The sequence below is a fragment of the Phallusia mammillata genome, chromosome 3, assembly GCF_965637545.1.
Source record: "Phallusia mammillata chromosome 3, kaPhaMamm4.hap1.1, whole genome shotgun sequence".
Taxonomy (NCBI): domain Eukaryota; kingdom Metazoa; phylum Chordata; class Ascidiacea; order Phlebobranchia; family Ascidiidae; genus Phallusia; species Phallusia mammillata.
The window spans coordinates 16,820,682-16,831,026 of record NC_137254.1 but is presented as its reverse complement, the minus strand read 5'-3'; the positions used below and the strand labels follow the sequence as shown (position 1 = coordinate 16,831,026).

The window sequence follows — 10,345 nt, the reverse complement described above, 5'->3', positions numbered from 1 at the left end:
ACAAAAATACAACTAAAATAGCATGTCCATGGGTCGCGAGAAACCACAAAACTAAATTTTGGTAAGTATTTGGGTCGCGTTAAAAAAAGGTTGGGAAGCACTGCCTTAAGTTACCATAAGAGTGCATAAGTTACCGAGTTTCTGCATTCGAGTTGATATCCCACAGTTGATTCGTGGCGTGGTGACAATTGCGTTGCGTGTTCAGTCGCAAATGGCTTTTACAAACTACTTTAACAGTGCCGAAGCAAGTTTGTATTGATTGACAAAATCAACATGTGTTTCGCTTAGCGTTGGGCATTTGATCGGTCAAATACAAACTATCAAAATGCAATTTAAGTTAAGAATAAACTTTGATTTTTACCTTAAATAAAAGATATGAACGTTTTCAAGTACAATTGTTTTTGTCCATCAATAACAATCTTTGCATCATCATGCCCATATAAGCAATACTATTTGGCAGTAGTAATTATGGGTCCCCTTCCTTGAAGGGGACACATCTTGATTTTACTCGATTTCTTTTTTTTTTTTTTCTTCCCTGAAGTTTGTCCACCCCTTTTTGCCTTGAAATGTTTGATGGATTTGGATGAAACTTTCACAGATGGTAGATATAGTTATGTAGATGTGTCATCTGCTTCGTTTGTCATGATAACCCCAGTATTTACCCCGCTAGCCCCAAAATGTAAAATGTGGTTGGTGCGCACCACACACGTTAGTTTTGTGTGATGTTATAAAACCAACCATATATACACTACTAATGTTTGTGGGTTGTTTGGTGGATGTTTTTGCAGTCGACAGTCAGGGGGTGTTAACAGCCTTATGACGTCAGAGGCATCAACGGTTGTTGCTCAAAAGCCCCTCCAGTGACCAAATGTTCAAACATTTGCCGATTTGGACAAAAAATTACAGGACTGTGGATTGGGTTATTGTGGTTTGATATTTTTTTAGTTTTGGAGTAGAGACCAACTATTTACCCCACTAGCCCCCCAAAAAGGGTGAATTGTTTAAGTATTGTTCGATTGGGATGAAATTTGGACAGTTTGTCCATTGTGCCATTGTTAGGTGTTGATTGTTGTTTTCCAACCTGTAGCCCCAACATTTACCCGCTAGCCCCCTAAAAAGGGGGAATTTTTTAAACAATGTCTGAATTGGATAAAATTTGGAAAGCTTGTAGAGTATGCCATTTATAGGTGTTGATTCTTGTGTTTAACCCTGTAGCCCAAACATTTACGCCACTTGCCCCCCAAAATAGGACAATTTTTTTAACAATGTCTGAATTGAATGAAATTAGGACAGCTTGTGCAATTTCCAATAATAGCAGCTGATTGTTGTGTTTTAGTCTAATTTTTCGCTATTTACCCCTTCATTTTTAAGATAGAACATACAATAGAAAAACCTTTAAAAATGACCGAATGGAAGAAAATTTTGATAGTTTGCACTCCACATAGCATGTTTATTTATGCTCAGTACCAATCATTGTGTTTGACCTTACAATACCAAATATTCACATGGTTATTTGTTGAAATGAATTATTTACAACATTGCATGTGTGGGGACCCATGAGTTTCTGCCTGCAGAAACAACTAATGTTATAAAAGACAGTGTGTGATATGGGACCCAATATAAAATAACTGTAGGGAATATATTATTTTTTTCAAATAGGTTATAGTGTATGTGCAAGGGCAGTATGTGCTAAGCCACCCTTCTAGTTTTTTCCAGTACTACAACCACCAAACATCACAACAACCACCAAGGTAAGCCAACAAGTTTATTAACGAAATTTAGTAGCAAGTAAAAATATATATAATTCTCATCATAACTTTTGTCACTATCTGAATTCTCGAAGTCATCACCAGTATCTGACTCCGGATCCACTGGAGACAAGGGTTTTGGTTCTTCGAAATTTTTAAGTAGCCTAAGATTGTGGTATACTCCAATCAGTTTGCCAACTGTTGATGTTTTAAGTCCGATTTTTGTGTGTATATTTCCCCCAGAGAGACCAGTTGCGCTCAGCACAAGAGCTTGCTCGCAAGTGAAAGTAGTATTTCAGCTACTTTACTTAAATAACAATAAGGGAGCTATGTTTGAAGCGGTTTGCTTGGACGGAAGAAATTGCGTTCCACATTATTTTTCTGGCAAATATGCCACTTCTTGCTCTAAAATTTCCAATTTGTGCAATTACTTCATCGTTGCACGAGCTTCCTTTACAATTTGCAACAGTGTTAATTACATCACATGGTTCATCAAACTCCACATATGTCAGCTCCTGACCTTGAAATGTAGGGTCAAGTAAGTATGCAGCATTGTGTGTTGGTGTCACTACCTTATTTTACGGAACAAAATTCTTGCCTTTACATTTTCCTCTTCTAAGCATCTCAATGGACTTCAATGCACAGCTTCGTCAATGTGTTTTTTGCATACCTCTTGTCTAACATCCAGGTTATAAATGGAACCTGCAATTGGCTTAAGTCAGTGGTTCTTAACCGGGGTTCGACGAAGGTATTTTTGTAAGTACAATACAAATACTCGTTTTTGTCAAACTTTAGGGGAGGGGTTCTTAACCAGGGGTACGTGTACTCCTTGGGGGTACGAAGCACCAAAGCAGGGGGTACGATATGCAGTGTGAAGTTATATGCTATTAGGTATATTTGTGAAGAATGCTGTAACGTTTCTAGGTAGCCTTTTTAGTCTAAATTAACTATTTGAGCTATCACAAAAACGCCACTAATTTTAAAGTATAATCTTACGTTAATGTAGATTATATTATCTAGTTTATTCTATTAGTGCGTGAGTTCACTAATTCGCTTATTGCTTTTTGTGTAACAACTAACTTTAGTTAAAGTTAAATTACTTTATGAAGATAAACCTGTCTATAAACCAAACCTAGTTCCACTCCACCAAGTGATTTTAATAAAAGTAAACACACAAACAATTATTATATACAAGACATAATGCTAATACATACAACTGCCAAAACCACAGTAATCTGGCATCCAGTTCTAAAGAAACTGCATTCAACAAGCGTACAACATCACAGGCAACAACAGGGCAATCAGTCAAGCATACACGCTGGACGACTGCCCGAGGATAACACTCTCCCTTTCGTAACGAAAGGGACCACATAAATACTATGTCGTAGATGTGAACGCAAGAAAGGGCGATTACATGAAAAGCGCCAATACAAGAGAATGATGAAAGTTACACAATTAAACAGAATTAGCGGGCTATCGTTCATTTGAAGCACGACATTTTGTAGCTTAATTTGGCAACGTTTGCGTCACAGAGATCTCTCGCGTTGGTTAGTAAATTGACCTGTCCTGAGGGCGAATTGCACGACGTCTTGTTTCAGGTTGTTAGGAAACCGATTATAGTTTGTTGTAATCAAACATGTTGGTTTTAAACCCAACATTGCTCCTCCCTGGAGAGGACTTGCTTAACGAGCAAGTACGAACAGGCCCGGTCCCTGGCCTGACATTGTAGATGCAATGCATTATATAACGACAAATGCGTTCGGTAGTCAGTGTACCGTTCCTTGCACTTCATCAGCTTGAATTCCCCAAAAGCAAAAAGTTACTTGTTCTTCTGCTAAAGCGGGTTTTGCGGATACTGACGAATAATAGTTGCAATGGTGAGTTTTGCAGATTTCAGAAATTTTGACTAGCACTGCAGAATTTCTCTTGCTGTGTGCTCTGATGTCAAACTGCTAAATTGCATCCTGTAACACGGGAACGTGCGTCGCAGCTGCACAACCGATTCCTGTCTAAATTACATCGTGTAGGCCTATGCGTAACAGCTGGCATTTTAGCCCAGTTGGGAGTTCGCAAAGCCACGCTGATGTGTACTATGTTTGTACGATTTTTTTTGTCTGCTATGCTAAAGAAAAACAGTATGATATATTCCATTGCTAAGATACTTTTATGCTGAATTGAGAAAGTTGAAACCTTTTTAAGCTAATAACGTGACTGCAGTTGTTAAATTAAGCAAGCGATGCAAAAACAGCTGGAAAATTTGGGACCACCCCTCGGGTTTTGTAAACTCCATCTTTTTGATTTACAGTGTAGTGTCGCTGGGAAACAAACAGAGCGAACATAAATCGATCCGAGACAACTTTCGATGATCAGATGTTACAAGTGCTTTTTCTTTAATAGTTGTTTTATTGAACGATATTTGTTTCCAAATGTGATTGGTAATTTGAGTCAAGGATAAACTAAAACGTGCCTTTTCCGGATTAACAATGTAAAATGGCAGTACCTGGGTGGCGACTAAGGAGTTGTTTTCCGACTGGCGTGCATTTTCAAAACGAATTCGCTTGATGCAATTTTTGGAAGAATAAAAGCCAGTTTGCCTTTTTCTTTTTTAAATTTTAGCCGTATCGGTTTCACTTTTTTTTAAACCAATTTTCTGTAACAAGCTCCACGTCTTTTCAAATGCACACGTGGAGAGAATCTGCAAATTGTTTTTCCTGTATTAGCAGATTGTTGCGATAAATTATCGCAAAATCATCAAGTCTCGCAATGCGTTTCCCAGAAAAGTAGTTTTTTTAAGATCGCCGAAGTGTTGTTCTATTATGCCCTGCGTGTTATTGTTTGTAAAGCTTGATTGAAAGCTCGAACGAGATAATTTTGTGCATTTTTTGGAATATTTTTTGTACTGTTCCTCTTGTTCGCTTGACGTTTTTTGTTTAACAATATGGCGCAAAAAAATCACCTAGCATTAAGTGAGAAGTTGCGCAAATTCTAGACAAAATGATTTCAATTACTTTTTGACACAACGTTGGATTATAATATGCATTTTTGTTGTTGCTGAAACTTGCTGAAAAGCTTTTCCATTGTATTATATCGGGAATAAAACGGAGATTTTTTTCCTGCATGCTATCTGTTGACTTCGGTGCATAAAAGTCGCCAGTCTCTAATTCTTCGGTTTCTTCTTCAAAATCACCAACATCATTAGACTGCTGGTTTATTAGAAGCAATGACTGCAGTTGATCAAAATGTTGCTGGTCAAGATAACAAAACTGTTCACCACCTCATCCAACTCGGAGAGTGTTGAACTTAAAAGATAAGATTTACCCAGAAAAGAATAGGTTTTACTAACTTTTTTATCGCTGTACTTGTTACACAGAATTTTTGCTGCTCGCATGGCGTGGCTGTAGCAATTGTGCACCAAGGGTTCGTTTAAATCCTGAAACAGGGGAACGCCTGTAGTAATTCGCCAACAGCGAACATAAAAATCCATGCGGCTTTCATTACATAACGCCTTTAACGCTCCGTTCCACATAGCCATGGAACCATCAACAATTAACATTGCAGGCTTTTTGGCTTTGCGGCAACGTTTGGTCACATTTACAAAAAATCGAGATAGAAAAGCGGCAATAGCCTCACTATCATGACGTGTCGTTACATTTAGCCCTCCTCTGTGAGATTTCGAAGCAGTAAGGTGTAAACTTGAAAGTTAGAGTAACCTTCATGTTGTTTACAGACACTGCCGGTTGCATCCAAATACAAAACATCTTTATCGCATAACGCGTTGAATATTTTTATTCCAGGATTTGTATATAAGTGAAGAGATGGAGGGTGGACAGAAATCAAACGGATAAACGGCTGCTGGCTTTTTTTTCCCATGTCCGTCGTAGTATGTCGGCATTGGCGTACCATAAGTTGCTAAAGCGATGCTTCAGCTTTTCTTCGCTTTTTATGTTCCGCAGAACTGACTGCGAGGGCGGGAAAGTGTGGGATCCGAGCAGGCGTTCCTCGTCACTTAACAAATTATACAACTTCCTGTGAACTTGAACTGCACTTTGATTTCTAAGCGATCTTCCAACTTTTGCCCGAAACACTCCACGACTTCGTTTTTTTGCGAGCACATCCACTAACGTGCTGGCGTTTTCCCGAACGCAGCATTTGTACATCTTGCAAATATTTGAAACAACGACTTCCTGGTACAAATCGTTTGCAAACGAATGCTTTCCCCTGGAGGTGGTCATTTTCTTTCAGATTAATAACAAAATCTTTATTTTTATCGACAAGTGTCGTTAAGTTTACAATGCTTGTTGACTGTTTTTTATATTTTCCCAACTCGTTGATTACTTCTGCTGGAACCCAAGAGTCAATAGGTTCGTCAGTTGTTGCGTTTTGTGTAACGGAGTCAAGCAACGGTTGTATGTCGCTATCTGTGGTTAGAGAACGTGGGGAATGTCCAGGTGGTGAGCAGACAGTGTCGTCGTCATCGGTTTCTGTGTCGTCGTCAAGTCAGTTAAGTTTTAAATCGTCCCTTCTGGGGAATCGTGGTCGTTTGGCGCTGCAGGTTGTTCATGATAAAGGGTATGGTCGCTATGTGAACTATCGTTTAACTCATTGCATTGAAAATGAAGACAATTCCATTCTTCAGCTAAGTACTTAAGAGCTTTGACGTTATTGAACACACACTTGGGCAAGCACGTTTCACATTCAATCATCAAGTCGTCGCCATTCCAAGGTTTACGGCAAGTACAGTAAACCTTGGAAGACTCGCAGGTGTTTGGTAGATTGTTGATTTTTGGGGGGTCTGGTAGTAAGCGGCATGCTGTCGTTCGTATTTCTTACCCCATAACGCTGACAATATTTCAATTGGACAGTTTTTCTAAAACTTTCATCGGAAAGCCATTTTAAGTTTATTTGGCGTCGGCGCGTGTTTGTGACTTTATAGTGCGACATTTTTATGAAAGCGGCAACCGCCTTACTCGGAAGAATTGATACGTTTAGGTAGCGATCTAACGACTCGACCAAAGCCTGAATGGAGACTTTCCAGCAAAAAATTACTCTCAGAGGTCACATCCATCTCCATCAAACCACCACGTTTTAAAAACAAAGCCACCGAACAAACAAGGTCATTTGTTGCGATGTAATTTGTGTGTACAAGTGGATTTTAGGCAGGGAAACATTATGCGATTCATTTTTTTGTTTTTACTACGGTTTTTGTATAATACACGTTTGCACGGCTGATTATAAACTGTACCTGCAATCGAACGAATGAGTTCGTCGTCAGTAGCAGTATTGACCTTTGAATCGTCGTCAGTAGCAGTATTGACAGTTGAATCGTCGCCAGGAGCGGCATTGACGGTGGGATCGTCCTCAGGAGCGGTATTGACAGTTGAATCGTCGTCAGGAGGAGTATTGACGGTTAAGTCGTCGTCAGGAGGATTATTGACGGTGGGATCGTCGTCAGGAGGGGAATTGACGGTGGTATCGTCGTCAGGAGCGATAATGACGGTTAAGTCGCTACGAGGAAACATGACGAAACCTTTGTTGATTTGTTTTTACATATTTGTGCAAGTCACATAATGAAGAATGCTAAACGAATGACAAAACAGAAGTAAGTGAATGTTGTAAAAATCCTGTTATAGTAAATGTTACAAAACTAACCTTTTTTCGGCTTTCCCCGGCATTACAAATTCGGCATGCACACCTTCGGTATGATGGTCTTATCAACTTCGCTGGCTGATGTGGTGTGTACAGCAAAGCGTCAAGAGATAGCTGAAGCAAGCTTCACGGAACTTAAAGACCTACTCATGCAAGTGGAGACAAGTGATGTAAGTTGGCATTAAATTTTTCACCGTAACAATATCGTGATATTTGTTCTTTTTGCAGCATTCGGGGGAGTTTCTATCAAACACCGACGGCCACCAATCAGAAAAAAGTACTTTGCGGAGATAATTTCAAAAGCAAAACACAACGGACACTCGCACACAAAAAAAAACAACCCTTATCATGCACCAAAATTCATAGATGTCATTCAAACTCATGTTCTTCGCTGTGGTCAGGCATTATGCTAGGTAAGCTTATTTGAACCTTGTAAAGTAATAAAAAATACAACAGCATTTTTTGTTTATTTATTTAAAAAAACTTGGGTCGCCATGGAACCTTGTCCAGCTACAAACAATACTCCAAATGTTATTAAAATCTGTCTTCCAAAATAACTCAGGTATTACATTGTTAAATGTAATTACTGTTGATTGTTTGTTTTTGCTGCTATTAGCTAATCTAATATTTTCCTAGACCAGGGATGGCGAACCACTGAACCGCGGGTCACAAAGTGACCCACCACATAGACTCATCTGACCCACTTGTAGTTTCAAAAATTTATACTGATTACTATAGGTAGGGTTACCAGACTTTCAGGAATAAAAACCAACGCAACAGTTAACGGTTCCTTCCACATATTCATGCGAATCTTTGTTTTCACACATGAATTTCATAAAATCAAGTGCCAGGAATCGTCTCAGCTCAGATATGACTGGTGCGTGTATTAAACTGTAAACTACCTAGAATTGCAAGACTTGCAGAAAAGATGCAGCATCAAGCAACTTAGCATTGACATTGGCACATAAATTTGTGACCCACTTTGTTTTATTTCCGTATTTTGATATCATCTTTGACCCATTTAACTAAAAAGGTTCGCCATCCCTGTCCTAGACAATCGCCAAAAAACAACCGGACGCAGGGAATAATGGAAAAATCGCAACAAGAGTTAAAGACTTCGCGGGCACAAATTTAAAAAATTAGCGGAGTTCGTACAGGTTTACGACGAAACTAAGGTTCTTTGGGAGTTGCTTCGTTTATGTTCGTTCAAAACATTCAACTTTAAAATGTTAGGTGCAAGTAAGTTTCGTCGCAACGCTTTTACAACTACAAAATTGTTTACTAGACAAAGAGGGTTATAACGTCACATTCGAATTACGCAACATGCACCTAGTGCGGATATAAGACTATAGGCCTGGGTGAATAAAATTGTTCCATGCGATCCTTCAATATCGAAGGGAACCACTTGAACTTCTGTATAGCCCACCAAGCTGGTTTAGCTTATTCTTGTTACGTGTAGGAGATTTACCGATAACTAGCGGTTTTGGTAAAGTTTGCATTTTTACTTGCTTTGAATCAAACGAATCAAACTGTTGTAGAGGGCCACACTAGTCGCCGGTGACACACCCCTGGTCCAATGCCATGCTGCAATGAAATTTAACCAGAATATTTAATGGATGACAACATGTTCGAATGCATTCGGTCCCAAAGGCATGCTATTACTTGTTAGTGTAACACTGTCAACACTCTGCCTAGAATTGCTATGAATAAAAACTCCAATTCCGCCAGCAGAAGAGTTGTGGGAGAAAAAAAAAGCTGTAAATATTGAACCAAGACAACCTCACAACTATTTGCGGTGTTGAATATGGATGGGGACATAGAAGATCAGAAATATCAATAGCGGCTTTTTTTAACTTTTCTTTTTGTGCGATTTCCGTAATTGCCAAATTTAATGTCGTGGGTATTAGGAATCATAACAAACAAAAGCTATTTTTCACTTTATTAAAGGAAAGGAAAAGCATTTCATGTCGTTTTTCTCCAGGAAACGCACTGTTTTCAATTGAGAGGAATAGAATGGGGTAACAAAATAGTTTTGGAACATGGCTCTACCCGTAGCTCAAATCTCATTAACGGCTGCAGGTCAATTTAGACAAAGTCACTGGCCTCCTAATCCCAATCGTAATTCACGTAAAAGAATCCTTTCACGTACATATTTTGATTACTACGTTTTATATATTTAGCTTTCTACATTTTGTGATGAGGTCAGTTTGGTGATTTTAGTTGTTTTTTGCTTGACGTTTTTTTAATGTAATACTGAAATTAGTTTGTAATAAATCATTTGCGTGTTGTTTGTAATTCTAGACATTATTTCCGTAACCGTTCAACAGGAAATCTATTTGGGGGTAAAAGTAATACCCAGTTCCACATCGTTGAGCCATTGCTTCCACTTTTCGATAGCATTACAAATAGCCTTAAATGTTATGGAATTTTGAAAGTGGTATTGTAACATATAGAAGATTTCTTCATTGTTTGAATAAGATTTTGATAATTTCTGGAAGTAAAATCGTGCGTTGGAAAACGCAGAACCGAGCCTGTGCGATATCTGCTGTTGTTGGTAGGTACCCTAAAAGCAAATGCGTGATATTTCTTGAAAATGAACTTGTTTAGGAGTTTACCATCGGAGGGTCACGTCTGCGATGCTACACCCAACGACAATTCTGATATTCGTGCGTTGGAAAACGCAGAACCAAGCTTGTGCTGTATCTGGGTTAAAAAAGCAAATGTGTGATATTTCTTGACAATGAACTTGTTTAGAAGTATACCATCGGAGGGTCACGTCTGCGACACTACCCCCAGCGTCGATATTCAACCTTCTGCCGATTCTACGGCAAGTTCACATTGACCGTTTTGTGTGATTTTTTTTGATTTTTAAATGGTAAAACGTTTTTTACACCTCAGGTCTCGACCAATTCAGCGGGGCGGCGCCGTAGACCGTCTGAAAAGAAGACGCG

The 10,345-nt window shown here is 39.0% G+C and overlaps 1 long non-coding RNA gene across 1 annotated transcript; it reads left to right on the top strand.

Annotated features, from left to right (window-relative positions):
- The first annotated feature begins 2,941 nt into the window (after positions 1-2,941).
- Positions 2,942-5,284, top strand: LOC145219870 (uncharacterized). The gene is made up of 2 exons (XR_013857927.1): positions 2,942-3,625; positions 4,054-5,284. It is a non-coding gene; the product is annotated as an uncharacterized LOC145219870 (long non-coding RNA).
- The last annotated feature ends 5,061 nt before the right edge of the window (positions 5,285-10,345 follow it).